Source organism: Miscanthus floridulus, chromosome 19 (genome assembly GCF_019320115.1).
Source record: "Miscanthus floridulus cultivar M001 chromosome 19, ASM1932011v1, whole genome shotgun sequence".
In the NCBI taxonomy this organism is placed as follows: Eukaryota; Viridiplantae; Streptophyta; class Magnoliopsida; order Poales; family Poaceae; genus Miscanthus; species Miscanthus floridulus.
This window is the reverse complement of record NC_089598.1, coordinates 35,510,153-35,529,964: the sequence shown is the minus strand read 5'-3', so window position 1 is coordinate 35,529,964 and position 19,812 is coordinate 35,510,153.

Sequence of the window (19,812 nt, the reverse complement as noted above, 5' to 3'; positions counted from 1 at the left end):
ATCGCCCCCGTCGCAACCCCCACCCAGGCCACGCTGCCGAGTGCCACTGCCGCCACCGCCGAAGCGGCGTTGCCGTTCGACGCCCGCGCCCCCGTCGAGGCCGTGCCACCACCGCCGCTGCTCGCCACGAGGGGCACCACACCTGCCCAGATGGCACAAGCTGTCTGCACTGGCAAAGGGCGGCGCGAGAGAGCAACGGGACCTGGTGCGGACGATCCGAGTGGGCTCAGCCAGCAGCTACAGGATTACAGGAGGTCCAACTGCAACAGCAACTCTCCTCGCCCTCGGGCAGCTGCGAGTGTGCCAGCAGCGTACGGGCATAGCACACCTCGTTTCCCCGTGACCTGTTCGACAAAATGCTACGTTGCGTCTACACGGACCAACAAGCAAACAATCAACGCCTGTGAAAGTATACGTACATCACGTACGTCTCTGGCAGTTTTGCTGGATTATGTAATCGACGCTAGATACCAATACTGCAACAAATGACTCACCAGGTAACTTGCCCAATTATCTACTTTTTAATTTGGCATCAATCGGTTAGCTTCCTTCGAAATAAACCGATGTTCACTTAAATATTACTCATGTTCAGCATCATTATTATTTTGTCTTCTTATTACAAAGTGCTTGTGCAAGCACTCAATGAAGCGATAGGCTGAACTCCAGAGCAATTTTTGGGGTTGTTACAACTACAGATTTGCACCATTGTTATATTAGCCGTTTTACTGCTTGGTTGTAGTGCCAGGGCCAATGGCGCCATCGCTTCAGTTCACGCTCTAGCAGGAGAAGGAGATATGGCTGGCGCGCGTCAAGAGGAGTTGGAAGTGGCGACCGGCGCAATTGCACTAAGGATGGCAATGGGTATATACCTATCGGATATCGTCGGAACGTTCTCTTCCCCGATACAGAGAATTCATCCCGTCCACGTCCCCGTTAACTATCTCGGGTATAGATTCTTGCCCATCCCCGTACCCGTCGGGCATCGGTCGGGTAACAGATACCCGACGGGTACTACATACCCAATAAAAAAGAACACTTGGGGTCGCAGCTTTGCAGTCGGAGACATTTCTTCTTCACCCGGGTATAAGTGTCGGAGTCTCGGAGATGCCGAGGAGAAGGAGCGAGGTTGCGAGGAGGATGAGCAAAGCAAATAGTTAGGTTCTCCAACGGGTAACGGGGACAGGTAAATAGGGAACGTTCCCATATCCACTATACCCATCGGGGATGGATTCTTGCCCATTTAGATACCCACGGGTAAAGATATGATTCCATCCCCGTTTCCTAATAGATCAAGTACCCGTTGGGTATCGGGTATCGGGGCTGTTGCCATCTTTAAATTGCACCATGCTTTCCACCACTAGCACCATGTCCTGGCGCTTGGCCACCTCGCACGTCGGCCTGTGCCCTTCATGTGCTCCGCCGCCCGGTCCTCCTCCCGCCTTCCGCTATTCCGCACCGCTGTGACCGCAAGGACACACCCTGTCTGTTTGCGTTGCCCCCAGCAAGCTAGCTCCTTCTGCCTAGCTGCGGCCAAGCAGGGCCTCACAGCTGTGGTGCGGTGTGACACTGAAACAAGCCCGGGGATAACAACCACTCGAGGGACACCCGCATAGTGTTGGATGAAATTGCTGTCCGGAACACTGTGGCTTGCCTGCAGCTTCGCCATCCTGAACGAAGACGGTACCCATCAGATCAAGCCATGCTCAGTATCCCTGCCGCCAGTGTGTGGCCGAAACAATTTTGCCCATCTAATTTGCTTTATGTTATTGTAGTGTTGTACTGTTTTAGATGTGCCATGTGTGGGAGTCAAAAGCTTATGACTCATTTGCTATCTATGAGGATACATGGAACTAGCCCCTTGGCTCTAGAACTAAAATAAGATTACAATCTGTGAGATGCGGCCAAAAAGTACTTGTAAGAGCATAAGCTAAAGCTATCACCATATTCATATGTCTTTTATTTGTGTTAATTGGCTTCTGCTACAAATATACAATGGTCACCAAGATTGTTGTAGCTGTTATCTATTTTTCACCTTGAAGTCCGACCGTGTTATCTGAAATTGGCATCTTTTATTAGACCTAGACATGACACCAATAGTGCTAACATGGAAATTGTAATTAGATCTTTTTAGAAGCCACGTGGTCATTTGTTTTGTTTTTACAAGAAATAGCAGATTGCTTAGCAACTATCCCTGGAAATACTATTGGGATAATTTTCGTGTAATTGTGTGAGAGCAAGTGACACATGTACTTATTTTTCCTGTCCACTACTTGGGCTGGACACATTATAATGAAACACATCTATGTAGAAATATATCTATTATTTTGTGCATCTCTTGTTACAAGCGTTTAATTTGAAATCTCTTTTATGTAGGATTTAGTGAAGAAGTACTCTAAAATCATCAACTCAACCAAGGAGGTTGATGTTGACAACCCCAGAAACTACAAAGGAGGAAGAAAAAGAAGAAGGTGAAGAAAAAGCCCAAGACGAAGACAACAAAGGACATCATGAGAAATGCTTCAACAACAAAGCAGTCTCAAGACCATCAAGAAGAAGCTGATCCACAAAGTAGATCCTGATGAGTACAACAACAAAGATAAGACCACTAATGGGGTTTGCTGGTGGGCAACAAAAATGTTAGCAGTTGGGTCTGAATCCAAGTCCGTACTAAACTGTCTTATGAGTGCTCTAATGGAAGTCATCTGGAGTCAGATTGTACTCCTTTGCATGAAACACTCGACAAGGGCATGCAGATCTGAATGGACAAGACTATTCTTAGATCCACAACTCCAAACCATTAACTAATACATATCCGCAGACCTTCAAGAATAGGATTATCTTTTGAAGACCTAGACAGTACTTGTTCATGTTAATAATCTGTGACATTCAAGAGCTTCCCATCTTTGAACAAGACCTGACATTTCAGATTGCTACATGTTGACTTGTTTATTTTAAGAAAATTAAAAATAAAACATTCTGGTACTTGAAGTCTTAAACATGTTAGAAATTGTCATAACTTCTAAATTAATTATAGTACTTTCTTTAATGCTACTTGTACGTTTTTGTCTGATTAATTTTATAGATAACATAGTTTTGATGTACACTTCTAGCTTGACAGATACTATAATGCTGCTAAGAAATATGAATGTTCTTACAGGAGTGAAGTATCACTGGTAATGGCAACTTCATGAGACATTAAATTATCTTCTTCAGCTGCCTATATTTTCTGACCAACATTGTTATTATAGATAATTGAAAATCCTTAGATAATTCAAAATTGAGAGCATAGATGATCTTGATTTCAGTGTTAGATGTACTGTCTTTACTACTGGCTTTTAAATCTAAAAGTACTTATAAACTCTGGCATTCTGCTAATTGCAAGTGAAGTATGTTAATTCTGTACCAAAGCAATTTATTTAATTCCATTCCATCTCACCATAGTTACACTGTTTGTCATTGAGATGTGAGAGGTTGCAGTGGCAGGATAGCAGCTCCGTAACGGCCACCAGTTGCTTGATCAAGGCCTGGTTTAGATTGAGGTTATGAATCAGTATTTGACACTGTAGCACTTTCGTTTGTATTTGACAATTATTGTCCAATCATGGCCTAACTAGGCTCAAAAGATTCGTCTCGTAATTTACAATCAAACTGTGTAATTAGTTATTTTTTATTTACATTTAATACTCCATGTGTTCAAAGATTTGATGTGATGGAGAGAGAGTGAAAAAACTTACAATCTAAACAAGGCCCAAATGACAAAAAAAAAAGGAACAAAAAACCTAGGCCGGCGAAAGCAGGCAGGGCACGGCTTTGCCGCGTCGAGTTTTCTAGTAATCTACTCTTCCCGTCTGTGTTTACTTGTCAGTAACTTTTTACTATAGCAAATTTGGTCATCTGTTTTTGTTTTCTAAAAAAATCTTAGATACTTCAATGTATATAACACTAATGAAGTATGTTCAATAAAGAATCATATATGTGAAAACTTGATGTATCTAAAAATCTTTTGTAGAAAAAAAAATGTATAATTAAAATTGCTATAGTAAAAATTCGGTGACAAGTAAACGATACCATAGACCCTTACTCCTGTATACCAAAACTCCTTCCTCCGCGAGCCACGTCGCTGCCAACTGCCTCTGTCCATTTCCTGCCATACGTGGATCAATCACCGTCCATTTTAACCGCCGCCCACCGCAAAAAAAGAAAAAAAACACAAAAGCTCGAAGCTTCCGTTCCTGTGCCACCGCAAAAAGGCAGCCGAGCGGCCCGCTCCCTCGAGCCTTCTAGCGCCTGTACGTCCGTCCGCAGAAAAAAAAAACCTTCCTCGATGGCTCCGGCACGTTCCTTCTGTCGCCGCGACCTCCGTCGGCCCCCAACCCACGACATCGGACAATGGCGCGGCGTCCTCGGATGGGGCGCCTCGGCGGCCGTCCGCCCAGCGGCGCCGACGGGAGCGCAGGCGCCTGAGGGCCGATGGGAGCGGCAGCGGCGCTGCCCAACGGCCCATGGGAGCGGAGGCGCCGCCCCACGGCAGGGAACGAGTCTCCTAGACTGAAGAGTAAAATTCAACGGAACATACAAATGTAGCATGAGAAGGCCTCTTTTCATATTAGTATGCATATGTATCAATATTTTGTTCGTTTCCTATATATACATATGCATGCTAATATGAAATTGTTTCTTACACATTGTTCGCGATTTTAATGAGAGATAGGCCTCTTTTCGAGTGGTACATGATCCATTTATTCACATTAGCACATACTTCATTGTTCAGACAGGTATATGCATTACCGATTTACCGGGTATTATGAGTTCTGTCAACCACCACGTGATTGATGTGCCCTCCAAAAAACATGAAATTTGTCTCCAAGGACCAATATATAATGTATCCCATGGGGGTCTTCTGATTTTGCCTCTTTACTTAAGGATGTACACCTGGTTGCTGACTGATTTCCTTTGTGGATGATGATTACGGGTGGAGTGGACCTTTCTTACTGTTACGAAAGCTGTGAGGTAAGACAGTTACTTATTTCCTGAGTTTTGTAGGTTGTGCATCTACAGAATTGAGACAAATGATAACTGCACAGTCCTTCAGAGCAGTTGTCAGGTTCGGGAGAGTGGGAACAGATACTTGTACAAGGAGGGGAGGAGCCAAATGAACAAGAAGGCCATTGTTCTTAAAGATAATTATGGAGTTCCACTCATCTATCAGATAAATAAACAAAAGGGGCAGACCCAGTGCCGGGGCTCCCATATGAGCAAGGTCTAGGGAAGGAAAAAACCGAGGCAAGCATTCCCCCGTAAAATCTGCGGAGATGCTGTTTTGAACCCATGACCTGTTGACCCAGTGAGACAGCTCTATCCGATAAATGAACATTCCCAAAAAAAAAAAATGGTCACACAGTTGTGACCAAGGTTTTAGGATTGGGGTGAAATGGATTTCTATCTGCTTTGAACAAATTTCGCGAGAAAGCCAAAATGTTGTCCGATCCTACGTGGATGCAGAGGCTCCAGCCTACTCCTGGGTAGGGATGAAAACGGATCGGATACGAACGGATATCACTCATATTATATTTGTTTTCATATTTCTGTTCGGATTCGGATTCGGACACGGATAGCGTTCGGATACATATACGAATACGGATTGACTCGGTTACGGATACGAATAATGAGTATCGAATACGGTATGAATCGGATTCGGAGAAGGTCGGATACAAATATCTATTCGGATATTGAGTAAAAGCAGCATATATATATATATATATATATATATATATATATATATATATATATATATATATATATATATATATATATATATATATATATATATCATACGTGCGCAAACCATTACACCACTCTATGAGTCCATAATCCATCTAGATTAAGCCGAAAGACTAAAGAGTAAAGCAACAAATAAGATAAAGATACAGATACATCATACATCAAACATCATACAAGCACCAATCTTCGCGGCATGAGTAGAAATAGCCAAGCTCATGGCTTCATGGGTCTCATGGAGTCATGATCATGGATTCAAGATCTACAATCCTTATATAGGCCATTTTTTCATTTGAGAAAGTTTGAACAAAATATAGTTCAAATTTCACAAGTGTGTGACATAGTTTTAGAAAGTCTGTATGAGATTCAAGAATTTGTGACTAGTGTTTGATAAAACTTTCTCAAATGGGAAAATAAGCTATGTAACAATTGTAGATCTTGCTGAGATGATCAAACTTGGTATTCAGAGTTTTTTCATCTGAGGTCATTTAGTGTCTCATTTGAGCAAGTTTGACCAAGTCAAATTTGGTCAAATAAAAAAACAACACTTTGACTCTAGTATTATGAACTATAATGACTTCAAATTGAAAAGTTTTGAATACCAAGTTTGTTCAACTCATCAAGATCTACAATTCTTGTTTTGGTCAACTTTCCATTTGAGATAGTTTGGACAGTTCAAATTTGTGATTTTTAAATTTCGATGCTTACAAACTAGTTTTCGCAACCCTAGATTGTCTCAAATTGAAAATTTTTTAATACCAAGTTTGTTCAGCTCATCAAGATCTACAATCCTTATATAGGCTATTTTTTTCATTTGAGAAAGTTTGAATAAAATGTAGTTCAAATTTTACAAGTGTGTGACATAGTTTCAGAAAGTCTATATGAGATTCAAGAATTTGTGACTAGTGTTTGATAAAACTTTCTCAAATGGGAAAATGAGCTATGTAACAATTGTATATCTTGCTGAGACGATCAAACTTGGTATTCAGAGTTTTTTCATCTCTGGTCATTTAGTGTCTCATTTGAGCAAGTTTGACCAAGTCAAATTTGGTCAAATGAAAAAACAACACTTTGACTCTAGTATTATGAACTCTAAATGACTTCAAATTGAAAAGTTTTGAATACCAAGTTTGTTCAAATCATCAAGATCTACAATTGTTGTTTTGGTCAACTTTCCATTTGAGATAGTTTGGATGGTTCAAATTTGTGATTTTTAAATTTCGACATTTACAAACTAGTTTTCGGAACCCTAGATTGTCTCAAATTGAAAAGTTTTGAATACCAATTTTGTTCAGCTCATCAAGATTTACAATCCTTATATAGGCTATTTTTTCATTTGAGAAAATTTGAACAAAATGTAGTTCAAATTTCACAAGTGTGTGACATAGTTTCAGAAAGTCTATATGAGATTCAAGAATTTATGACTGGGTTTGATAAAACTTTCTCAAATGGGAAAATGAGCTATGTAACAATTGTATATCTTGCTGAGACGATCAAACTTGATATTCAGAGTTTTTTCATCTGAGGTCGTTTAGTGTCTCATTTGAGCAAGTTTGACCAAGTCAAATTTGGTCAAATAAAAAAACAACACTTTGACTCTAGTATTATGAACTCTAAATGACTTCAAATTGAAAAGTTTTGAATACCAAGTTTGTTCAACTCATCAAGATCTACAATTATTGTTTTGGTCAACTTTCCATTTGAGATAGTTTGGACGGTTCAAATTTGTGATTTTTAAATTTTGACGTTTACAAACTAGTTTTCGGAACCCTAGATTGTCTCAAATTGAAAAGTTTTGAATACCAAATTTGTTCATCTCATCAAGATCTACAATCCTTATATAGGCCATTTTTCATTTGAGAAAGTTTGAACAAAATATAGTTCAAATTACACAAGTGTGTGATAGTTTCAGAAAGTCTATATGAGATTTAAGAATTTGTGACTAGTGTTTGATAAAACTTTCTCAAATGGGAAAATGAGCTATGTAACAATTGTAGATCTTGCTGAGATGATCAAACTTGGTATTCAGAGTTTTTTCATCTGAGGTCATTTAGTGTCTCATTTGAGCAAGTTTGACCAAGTCAAATTTGGTCAAATGAAAAAACAACACTTTGACTCTAGTATTATGAACTCTAAATGACTTTAAATTGAAAAGTTTTGAATACCAAGTTTGTTTAACTCATCAAGATCTACAATTGTTGTTTTGGTCAACTTTCCATTTGAGATAGTTTGGATGGTTCAAATTTGTGATTTTTAAAATTTGACGCCTATAAACTAGTTTTCCATTTGAGAAAGTTTGGACGGTTTAAATTTTGAAGCACTAAATGATTTCAAACGAAAAAGTTGTAAACAACAAAGTTTCATAACTTTTTGAGATCTACAATTTTTATTTTGATCATTTCTCCATCCAAGGTCGTTTGAATAATATCCGGATAATATCCGTTTTTAAATATCCGGATATATCCGATACTTAACCGGATTATCCGATATCTGCCGGATATCGATGATATTACATCCGTATTTGATATCCGCCTAAGATATCCGTTTTAGTATCCGTATCCGAAAAAAATTACAGATATCCAAGTAACTATCCAGATAAGTGTTCATATTTGTTCGGTCGAACGGACGATCGAATAAATATCCGTACCGTTTTTATCCATACTCCTGGGGCAACCGGTAGTAGGCTGCAGACTACCAAGAACTCCATTTTTAGCATTCCAACTACCAGACACCTTTGCTCCTTTATTTAGCTATTTTGAAGCTCATTTTTTCTTCCATGCCGACTACAGGTCTACAACATGGCATGTCCTTGGATTTCCAAATATATTGTCAATTAAAAAACTTACGTTCTGTCGATGTCCGACCACTGAACTGTATGTTGAGTAGTTTTGTCGCCTCTCTTGCCATTTCATTTTTATGTGCTTATTATTTCCTAAATGACACTTATCTCATGGCTTCTCTTATCCTACAGTACCTTCAATTTGCCGGATGTTTTACAATACATCCCAGTTTAAAGTATTTCAAGTTTGCAACAGCGACGTTGTATTTTATGATGGCAAGATTGTGAAATGTTAATAAATCTCAGAGGTGCCACTATCTAAGAATACTAATATGTCGGCCCTGTTCGCTTCGGTCTTTTTCAGTTTGTTTTTTTCAACCGGAACAGTGTTTTTCTCTCACAACAAATCAGCCGGAACAGTGTTTCGGCTTGTTTTTTTAGCAAAGTGAACGAGGCATGTGTTCCACTGTTTTTATGAGTAAAGTTATGTGTGTGGGGGTATGTCTCCGATACCCTTAGGGCTGTACATGGGCCGAACCGTTAGGGAGGCCTAGCCCATGAGACTATGCCAGGTGGGGCACGGTACAGGTTGGCGTGCCTCGCAAGGAAAATCTGTGCGAATATGTTAGATTCTGTAATCTTTGTAATTCCTATCGTATAACCGATCAGGATTAGATCCAACCGACCTGTAATTGTAGGATCTCTGGTACGTCTAGAGGGGGGATGAAAATAGGCCTGTAAAAATTTAACTCAAACCTAAGTCAAATTCACCTACGACATTGCCGCTCTGTGAGCGCGGCACTACCGCACAACGGCAGCACCAAACAGCGGCACTGCGGCACGTGCAGGAGAGATTAGTTCACAGTTTAAAATCTACCCAACGAAATTTAGATCGGATAAATTTCTTAGCTTCCTCAGGGTAGTAGATCATAGATCGACAGCTAAAAGTGATGGGAACACCACACACAAGTATATCGGCCTCAAACCCTAGAAATCATCTCAACAACAACAAGAACACAAGTGTAGCAACATAAGCACAAGATGACACAAGAATTTATTCCGTGGTTCAGCTCACCACTAAGGCTTGTCTAAGTCCACATTGTTGAGGTATACCACTAAAGCTTAGGGCTTTGCAATCCTACCTTGTTCTCAAGTCAAGAGAGTGAACTCTTAAGATTAGGGGTGATTTTACTCGCTATAAGAGGTGGTTACAAACCTCTCGGGGCTGCCACAAACTTGGCAAGCTCACCGGGCGACGCTCTAGCCGGCTAGGAGCCAAGCTCCAAGAGTAACAAACACAACCGCCGGTCAAAACGTGAACCAAATGCTCTTTAGACTTTGGGAATCAGTGGAGCTACTCTCTAATCACTTTTGGCATCTTTTTCTCTTAAGGATTGATGGGAAAGTCAAAGGAAAAGCTTAAGAGCTTGAAGGGCACCAATGGAGGAGAGAGGAGATGAGCACCTACTGATTTTCATTGGTCTAAACCGTTGAGGAAGAAGAGAGAGACGTTGTGGAGGACAGGGAAAAGTATAAGTACCCTCTACCTTTCAACGGTTACTTAAGTGCGGCAGTGCCGCGGTGCGGCAGTGCCTCTCTCCAGGTGCGGCACTGCTGCACCCAGCAAGACAGTAAGGGTGAAAGAGTTGTTAAGTTGGCTGTCTTGGCTGAGGTATGAGGATGTTTTGTGTAAAGATTGAGCATTTGGTTGCATACTTTTAATCAGTTGTAGTGTCTCCTTTATAGTATGGCTTTTTCCATACTTAATTTCAAAAGATAAAAGAATTCAAAACTCCTTTGAGCCCGATGCCGTCCTTATTTGTAATTGAGGGCTTCTTCTTTCCATGTAACATCCTCTATAATGAATTCCCTGCTTGTCATCTTAATAAATCTCATTAGTTCTCTAATTAGGTGGTTATCAACACCAAAAGCCACATTATGGCTTGATTGCACTTATAATTTTCCCCTTTTTGGTGATTGATGATAACCCAATTAGAGCTTACAAAAGATATGAAATGAATAATTGAGATTTTTTTTCGAGCCATGGGTGTAGAGCCTCCCCTAAATATGTGAATAGAGAATTGAATTCTCAACTTGCATAAGAGGCCAAGATTCACACTTTAGTGAAGTGAAAATTGAGGCTCCCCCTACATCCATGCCTTTGTAGGGTGCTGCACGTAGTGTCAAGAAAATATATACGTGATGCATATGACAGATCATGCACTCATGTGCTTGCTGCTGCAGCTGAGTGCGGCACTGTCGCACCTGACTGTATGAGCAAGACAGAGTCAAGCACCACACAGCTAGCTCAGATAAAAAAAATATATGCAACCTAGCACAATAAGATGACTTCTAATCCACACAAACAATATATGTCCATATCCGATACACAAAGAGTCGAATAGTAGCATTATTTCACAATTTAGAGTTTTGAGCGACTCTCAAACTTTCCACCTAGCGAAGACTAACACTCATCGAATAGGACATGAAGCGCAACTGCTGACCATGGCGTCGTAAAGTTGTTGACTCCTCTAATTTTCTCCCCCTTTGGCATAAAGCACCAAAAAGAGAAGAAAAGAAGAAAGATCAACACCTACTCATCATCTCCCTAGATGTTCGTCCAATCAATATCATCATCTCCTGCAGCCCTAGCACCTCCTACAACAGTCTTGGCACCACCACCATCATCATCATTGTCGGAGTCAATACATGCACGGCCCCGACGATGAGTAGTGGCGGTGTAGCGAGTGGAACGAGTGGAACGCCTCAGCTCTTGTCTCTAACGGTATCCCTCCAGGGTCTCATCCCAATCTACTGCTCGTCCCTGCTCCTCCTCATCATCTGAATCTGTGTCAGAGAGACTCGGAAGGTCATACTATGGAGGAGGTGGAATAGGAGGAAGTGGTGGAAGGTCCTGTCCACGCTGCTGATGCTGCTCAAGTTATGTCTCATACGCTCTGTCAGTTGCATAGGTGCACTTGCCGAAGATTGCCTTCAATCACTTGCCAGACTTTTTCATCTTGCCTCCTCTGTGAGACCTAGAGTAGGAAGACTCAGGGATATCTATATGAGCATGAGAGCTCCTCGCTCCCTGAGTAGCTGCAGCTAGTTGGGTCTTCTCAATTTTGTAGACGGTGTGCATCCCATCCTTCAAAAAATAAAATTCAGTGACCCTCTCAATCATGAACATGAGGTAAGGGGCATAGTGCAGCCCCCCCTCCCATCCTCCACTACAAATCTCAACTCAGTCCACATGAATCTAGGGACAATGAACTTGTCCCCACCTAGAGCAAATCTAGTGAACACATTTCTTACATAGCCATTAATATCTAAGGCTGCTCCATCCTTTGGGTTAATGGTGTTCCTAATGATGTTGTTGAGGATGTAATAGAAGCTATGTAGACCACTCCTCTTGTCATCTGCAATCCTTCTATCTCTCCACATGTAACTAATGTCACGGATCTTAGCTCGATGCTCATCATGAATGTAAGTGTAACCTCTGTGCTCCTCCCTAAAGCCAAGAATCTAGCTGAAAGTGACAAAGTCAACTCAATAGTATCGACCATCAGTCATCCAGTGAATCTCATCAGAGGTCTAGTCATAGAAGTATGTGGCATGAAACTGTGTAAGGACCTCTTCATTCCAGTTATACTGAAAACCCATGATGTCTGAAAGCTAGAACCTATCACAAATTTTGATTACCTTGTCAAACTCAGGCTCCTCCTTCTGTATCTCGTCCCAATCAATATACTGCATTTTGATGATCTTGGTTTTCTTGGATGAAAAAATGGTAGTGGCATAAAAGTTAGAATGAAATTCATTCTAGAATCTGTAATCAATGCACAAATCCTTGTGAACTGCATAGGGATTGATCTCCCTTGCCTCTTCCACTAGCTTCCAACTCTTAGAATAGTTGACAACTGCATGCTGGCAGGAGTCATTTGGAGGTCTCATGATGATCTCACCCTCAAAATCTCTCATGTATCTACCATCAAACTTAGAGAGATGCTGTGGGGTGTTAGGAATGGCATCAGTGGTATGGCCTATCATCTCTAGCCTCTCCTCATCTTCAATGTATTGCTTGTGCCTCCCCCTATCACCAAGTCCCCTTGGAGCTGCACTACTGCCTGCTGCTATTGACCTCCCTCGACCACGATGAGGTGGATCCTTGTCTCTTTGCTCATTCATCTTCCTTATCTCCGTGCTCCATCTATGCATAGAATGAACTAGATAAGAAACTATATAAATGGGACATAGAAAAACACTTGAAGAATAGTCTTGATAAGAAAAAGGACTTAGATCATGAACTTGAGAGACACTATGGGTAGTGCTACCCAGGCAGTGCGGCACTACCGCACCCTGAGAGCGGCACTGCTCCACAAGCTCATGACCTCCTTCTTCTTTCTTAGCAAATCCATTTTTCAAATGTCTTTCCACATCACCAAACAATTTCTAGAGCATAGTTCAAGATAAAAACACATGATGTCATGTAATAGATAGAAATAGTGATAACATTTTGAGTGGGAGAGAGCATGTGGTGAATAAATCCAACCAATACATCGATTCATCTGGGGAAAGTCACAACTAGACGTAGTCTCAAACTGCAGGGTGCGGTACTGCCGCACCTTACCACGGCACCCTCGCACGTGTTGTGCACCGCCCCCAAATGAATCGACCTATTGATTTAATTTGTCCATCAAATCTCCCTCCTACTCGTTCATAGTACCACTAAGAACCCGAATCCATCACAGAAACACTCACATTGCATAGATCGAGTAGGTTTAGAGTTCTACCTTCTCAAACGAGCATTAGAGAGGAGACGAAAGAAATTGTTCAGGCCAGGGGCATTAGTAGCCGTCAGCGACATTGAGGGAGGGCTAGCAGCTGCCGCCGCAGTGCTAGAGACCGACAACGTGCGGCCAAGCGACGGCGACGATGCGAGCGCGAGAGGAGAAAGAGGCGCAGGCATCGGCGTCGAGGGAGGGGAGAGGGAAAGAAGTTACTACAGACCTGAGGATAAGAGGAAGAATAAATGGCCCCCGTAGTAAAACCATTTGGGCCAAATCTCAATTAAGATTCAAAGTGCAGCACTACCGCATGCCTAGCCCAGCACTGCCATACTCCCTAAAACAGTGGGAGTTAGCTATAATCTATATGACTCTCTCTGTATAAGATATGGACACATATCACCTATATACCATGACCAGAAACAAATAATCAATACAGACCATGATCATGATACATAAGTTGCCTTTTATAAATCATTTTCATGCATAATATGAAAATTTTCAACTCTTTTGCCAAGATACTAGTTTATCAAATAGAGGCATCCTAAAATTCAAACCATGTTACAAGAATCAAGTATATTTAGCTCACTACGCAAAGCATAAAACCTTGACTCATTGAGGGGCTTTGTGAAGATATCGACTAGTTGCTTTTTCGGTGCTAACATGGCAAATTTCGATATGCTTTGGTTTTGTGGTCTCTCAAGAAATAATGACGGATGTCTATGTACTTGGTTCTAGAGTGGTTTACGGGATTGTTTGCAAGCTTAATGGCACTCTCATTGTCACATAATAATGGGATTTTGATAAAATGACATCCAAAATTATGAAGAGTTTGCCTCATCCAAAGTAGTTGGACACAACATGCACCGACCGCAGTGTACTCGGCCTCGACAGTGGAAAGGGCTACACAATTTTGCTTTTTAGAACTTCAAGACACTAGGGATCGTGTAAGGAATTGACATGTCCTCGAAGTGCTTTTTCGATCTACTTTACAACTGACGTAATCAAAATCCAAATACCCAAGTAGATCAAACTTAGAGCCCTTAGGATACCACAAACCAAGGTTAGGAGTGTGTACTAAATATCTCAAGATTCTCTTAACGGTCACCAAGTGACACTCTTTCGGGTTAGCTTGAAATCTAGCACATATGCACACACTAAGCATAATATGGGGCCTAGATGCGCACAAATAAAGTAGAGAGCCGATCATGGAACGATATACCTTGGTATCCACGACTTTCCCTTCAATGTTGAGATCAAGATGTCCATTGGTTAGCATGGGAGTTTTGATAGGCTTGGCATTCACCATGTCAAACTTCTTGAGAATATCATGGATGTACTTCGTTTGACTAATAAAAGTTCCATCCTTCACTTGCTTGATTTGAAATCCGAGGAAGAACTTCAAGTCACCCATCATGGACATCTCAAATCTCTTCGTCATGATCCTACTAAATTCCTCACAAAAAGTATGATTAGGTAATATCAAATATTATGTCATTGACATATATTTTGCACACAAATATATCTTTACCAACTTTGTAAGTGAAAAGGGTAGGGTCGGCTTTGCCTATTTCAAACCTTGTTTAAGCAAGAATTCCTTAAGGCATTAATACCATGCTCTTGGTGCTTGTTTAAGCACATAGAGCAACTTTTGGAGTTTGTAGACATCATTGGGGAACTTGGAATCTTCAAAACTCGGTGGTTGCTCAACATAGACAAGTTCTTGAATGGGGCCGTTGAGCAATGCACTCTTCACGTCCATTTGATATAGCTTGAAATTGTGATGAGCGGCACAGGCTAGAAGCATTCAGATTGCTTCAAGTCTTGCCACTAGTGCATATGTTTCCTCAAAGTCCAAGCCCTCTACTTGAGTGAAACCTTGAGCAACCAATCTTGCCTTGTTTCTTGTCACCACGTCATTCTCATCTTGCTTGTTGTGGAAGACCCACTTGGTGCCAATGATATTGGTGTTGGGTTTCTCCACCAAGGTCCACACTTGATTTCTTTCAAAATTGTTGAGCTCATCTTGCATGACCATCACCCAATCTGGATCACCAAGTGCTTGCTCAACCTTAAGAGGTTCCAAAGAGGAAACAAACGAGTAATATTGGCAAAAGTTTGCTAAATGTGAATGAGTTGTTACCCCCTTTCAAAGACTCCCAAGGATGTTGTCAACGAGATGATCCTGTTGTATTGTTTGTCTTAGCCTTGGATGATCAATGGCCTCTTGTCCATCTTCTAGATCTTCATTATCTTCTTGCTCGAATATGGGTTGTAGGTTTGGTCCTTGAATTGGAGTTGGACTTGTTGCTACTATTAGAGGGAGTGTGGCACTACCGCTCTTATGTGTGGCACTACCGCTCTGCTGATTTGCAGCAGGGGTCTGCTCCCCCTCAGCATTAGGTTTGTCAGCGGAACTTTGTTCATCAGCAGCTTGAGGAACCTCCACTTTAGTGACTTCGTCTTCTTGTGGTCTTATATTACCAATAGTCAATTGCTTGATTACTTCACATGGTGGATCCTCCTTTCCTACAACACTTGAATCAACTTGCTCCACTTGAGAGCCATTAGATTCATCAAATGTCACATCTATCGCTATTTCAACTTTCCTAGAGGTTTTGTTGAAAATACGATAGGCATGCTCATTTGATCCATAACCAAGAAGAAAGCCTTCATCAAATTTAGATGCAAACTTATAGATTTTAAGTTTCTTATTAAGTATGAAACACTTGCACCCAAACACTCTAAAGTATGACACCTTTGGTTTATTACCGGTTAGAAGCTCATATGAAGTTTTCTTCAACTTCTTGTGTAGGTAGAGCGGTTGATGGCATGGCAAGCGATGTTGACGACTTTGCATCGAAAGAGGTCCAGCGTCTTGTACTCATCTAGCATTGTCCTTACCATGTCAATTAGTGTATGATTCTTCTTCTCTACTACCCCATTTTGTTGAGGGTGTATGGAGTTGAGGACTCATGCTTGATGCCTTCTTCATCAAGAAACTCCTCAACTTATGTGTTCTTGAATTCGGTCCCATTGTCACTTCTCATTTTCTTGATGGGGAGACCGAACTCCTTTTGAGCTCTTCTAACAAAAGTCTTCACTTTGTCTCTAACTTGACACTTATCAAACAAGAAAAATACCCAAGTGAAACGAGAATAATCATCAACAATAACAAGATCATATTTGCTACCTCTAATACTTAGGTAGGTGACCGGTCCAAAGAGATCCATGTGTATGAGCTCCAATGGTTGCGTCGTGGTCATGATGCTCTTTGGTGGGTGAGGTACACCAACTTGCTTTCTGGCTTGACAAGCGCTACATATCCTATCTTTCTCAAAGTGAACATTTGTTAGCCCAAGGATGTGTTCATCCTTTTAAAGTTTGGTCAAGTTCCTCATCCCAACATGGGCTAGTCGGCGATGCCAAAGCCACCCCATGCTAGATTTTACCACTAAACAATTCTTAAGATTAGCTTTACTTTTGTTGAAATCAACTAGGTAAAGCTTGTTCTTTAAATGACCCATAAAGACAATAGAGGAATCCTCCTTTCTAAAGACTTCCACACCCTTATCCGTAAAGAGACAATTGAAGCCTATCTCGCATAATTGAGAGACGAACAACAAATTGTAACCTAACGAATCAACATGTAAAACTTTTGTAATTGAATGCTCAAGGGTTATAGCAACTTTACCGAGACCAATCACATCCCCCTTAGAGTTGTCTCCAAAGAGAATATTTTCATTTGAGTCCATCTTCGGGGTATATGATCAGAACATACTCCTTTCTCCGGTCATATGATTTGTACATCCACTATCAAGCACCCAACTTGACCCACCGGAGGAGTATACCTGCAAAACAGATTTAGTTACTTGATTTAGGTCCCCAATTAGACTTGGGGCCATGCATGTTAGTCACAAGAAATTTAAGAACCCAAATAGAAGTATTCCTATATGTGTTGGCTTCCTTTCCAACATATTTGGCAACCACTTTTCCACTTCTATTGTTCCTTAAAACAAAACATGAAGTCAAGCTTTGTCGAGGTGGTTGAAACTTTGGTTGGTAGGCATACTTATTCATAGTGCCCCACACTAATTCCTTTGGCTTCTGCTGAACCTATTTTTGCTAGGACACCTTCTTCTTGGGCTTAGTTTGATCAGGAGCAGAATTGGTAGCCTTCCCATTTTTGCATGGAGCAGCACAGCCAGCCTTCACTGCGACACTGCCGCTGTCTGTGTAGGTTGATCTGTACCAACTCTTTCTTTCCTATCAAACTTGACACACTCATAGCCATTTATGATCTTTCTTCTATTTGTCCTGGCTCCTACAGTGTACCCAAGCCCATGCTTGATTGAGGGGTGTCTCCCTTGCTTGAATTGAGGCACTTTTGAATCATTTGCCTTCTTGTCACTTACTTGAGCCTTACCACTCAAGTAGCCCTTACCAATGATCCCGTTGAGTCTAGCAATTTCTTCTCATTGCCTCCATGTTTGCAAAGTTAGTGGAATAAGCATTCAAATCAATATTATAATATTTTCCACAACCTAGACTAGTGGAGGTAGTAGAGGCATCCTTTGCCTTAGAGGGATGTGAGTTGCTATCCCAAAGAATGTTATATTGCAGCTCAAGTTCTTTGTGCTTTTCATCTATCACGATACTTTTTCTTGAGAGCAATATTTTCTTTCTTTGTGATAGCATGGTCCCCTTGTTCTTCGACCAAGGCCTTGCGCAAGGATTCCACCTCACTTCTCTCTAATGCAAGAGCTTCCTTGCTAGCAATGTAGAGATCCTCTCGTTAGATAAGAGTTTCCTCTCTAGATTCTAGCTTGGCTTGGACACTCTCTAAGTCCTCTATTAGTTTAGTGATAAATAGTTTGGTCTTTCCGTCTAAGTTCTTAGTTAATTTATCAATTTCTTCATCACTAGATTCATCATCACTAGAGCTATCACTAATATCACTACTAGAAATATCACTATGAGGTGGAGGTGGAGGAGCTTTGGCCTTGGAATTAGATTTTACCTTCTCACCCTTTGCCATAAGACAAATGTGAGGAGAGTAGTAGTCATCATTGGACATGTTGGTGAAGAGTCTTGGTAAAGAAGATGGCTCATGGATAGCAATGGTTGCAACTTTCTCATCTTCTTCACTTGAGCTTTCAATAGATGAATCCCATTCATGCCCAATGTGAGCTTCTCCCATGTTTTTCTTGCCCTTTCTCCGGTCGGCCTTGTCCTCCTTCTCTTTCTTATACTTGTTCTCCTTGATCTCATGTGGGCACTTGGCAATGAAGTGATCGGTGCTTCCATAATTGTAGAATGTCCTCTTCTTCTTGTTTAGAAACTTCCTCTTTACTACCTTGTACTCTTGCTTCTTCAACCCTTTGTGAAACCTCCTCATAAAGAGAGCAGCATCATCCACTTTCTCATATTGGTCATCATCATGTTCTCTCTCACTAGAGGATGAGGTGGTCTCTACTCTTTCTTGAACTTGCTTGATTGCTTTGGGCTTGCTAATTGAAGCTTGATTGTTGGTCTTGGACTTGCTAGTAGAACATTGCTTGCTTGATTTGTTGGCCTTTAGAGCTACATCCTTATTGATCTTGATGCCTTCTAGCTTTGCTTATAATTCTCCAAGCTTCTTCCTCTCATTTGTTTCTTCTCTTTGCATGTCAAAGGTCAAGATCCTCCCAAGTACATCATTTGGTGTGAAGTACTCAAACTTCTTCTTGTCTCTAATTAGAGTTACTACGGTCTCATTTCTTGGTAATTAAGCTTTCAACATAATCTTGACAACTTTTGTGATCATCTAGCTCATCACAACCATAGCCTCTAATCTTACCCACCATATTCATCAACCTATCAAACATCTCTTGTGGCCCTTCTCCATCCAAGATAACAAATCGGTTGAGCTTGGACATCAACAAATTAATTCTTGCCTTTCTCACTTTGCCAACCTCTTCATGTGCAACATGCAAAGTATCCTAAATTTGCTTGGCAACATCCACACCAATCACTCTATTGTACTCATCACCATCCAAGCACTAAGTAGCACACTAGTAGCTTGACCGTTGAGGTGGATGATTCTTATTTCTTCCATGGTTGGATTCTTGGGATCAACCAGTGGTTCAAATCCATTGCAAACAACCTCCCAAATGCTGGGATGAAGACCTATAAGATAGGCTCTCATCAAGTGTTTTCACTTAGCAAAGTTAGTCCCATCAAAATGAGGTAACTTGCTTGTGGGCACATTGATGAAAGACTTGCAATCATGGTTAGTCATAGATATAGAAGAATAGTTAAAGGATATGGCGGCATATTTGTTGTCGTCATTCTTCTTGCCCTTTCCTTTCTTGTCCTTGCTATGCACTTGGTAGGACTCATCATCATCACCATCTTCAGAGCTACTAGATAGCTCACTTGAAGATGCATTGGAGGCTTTTGCTTCTTGTTCCTTCTTCTTTCTTGCTT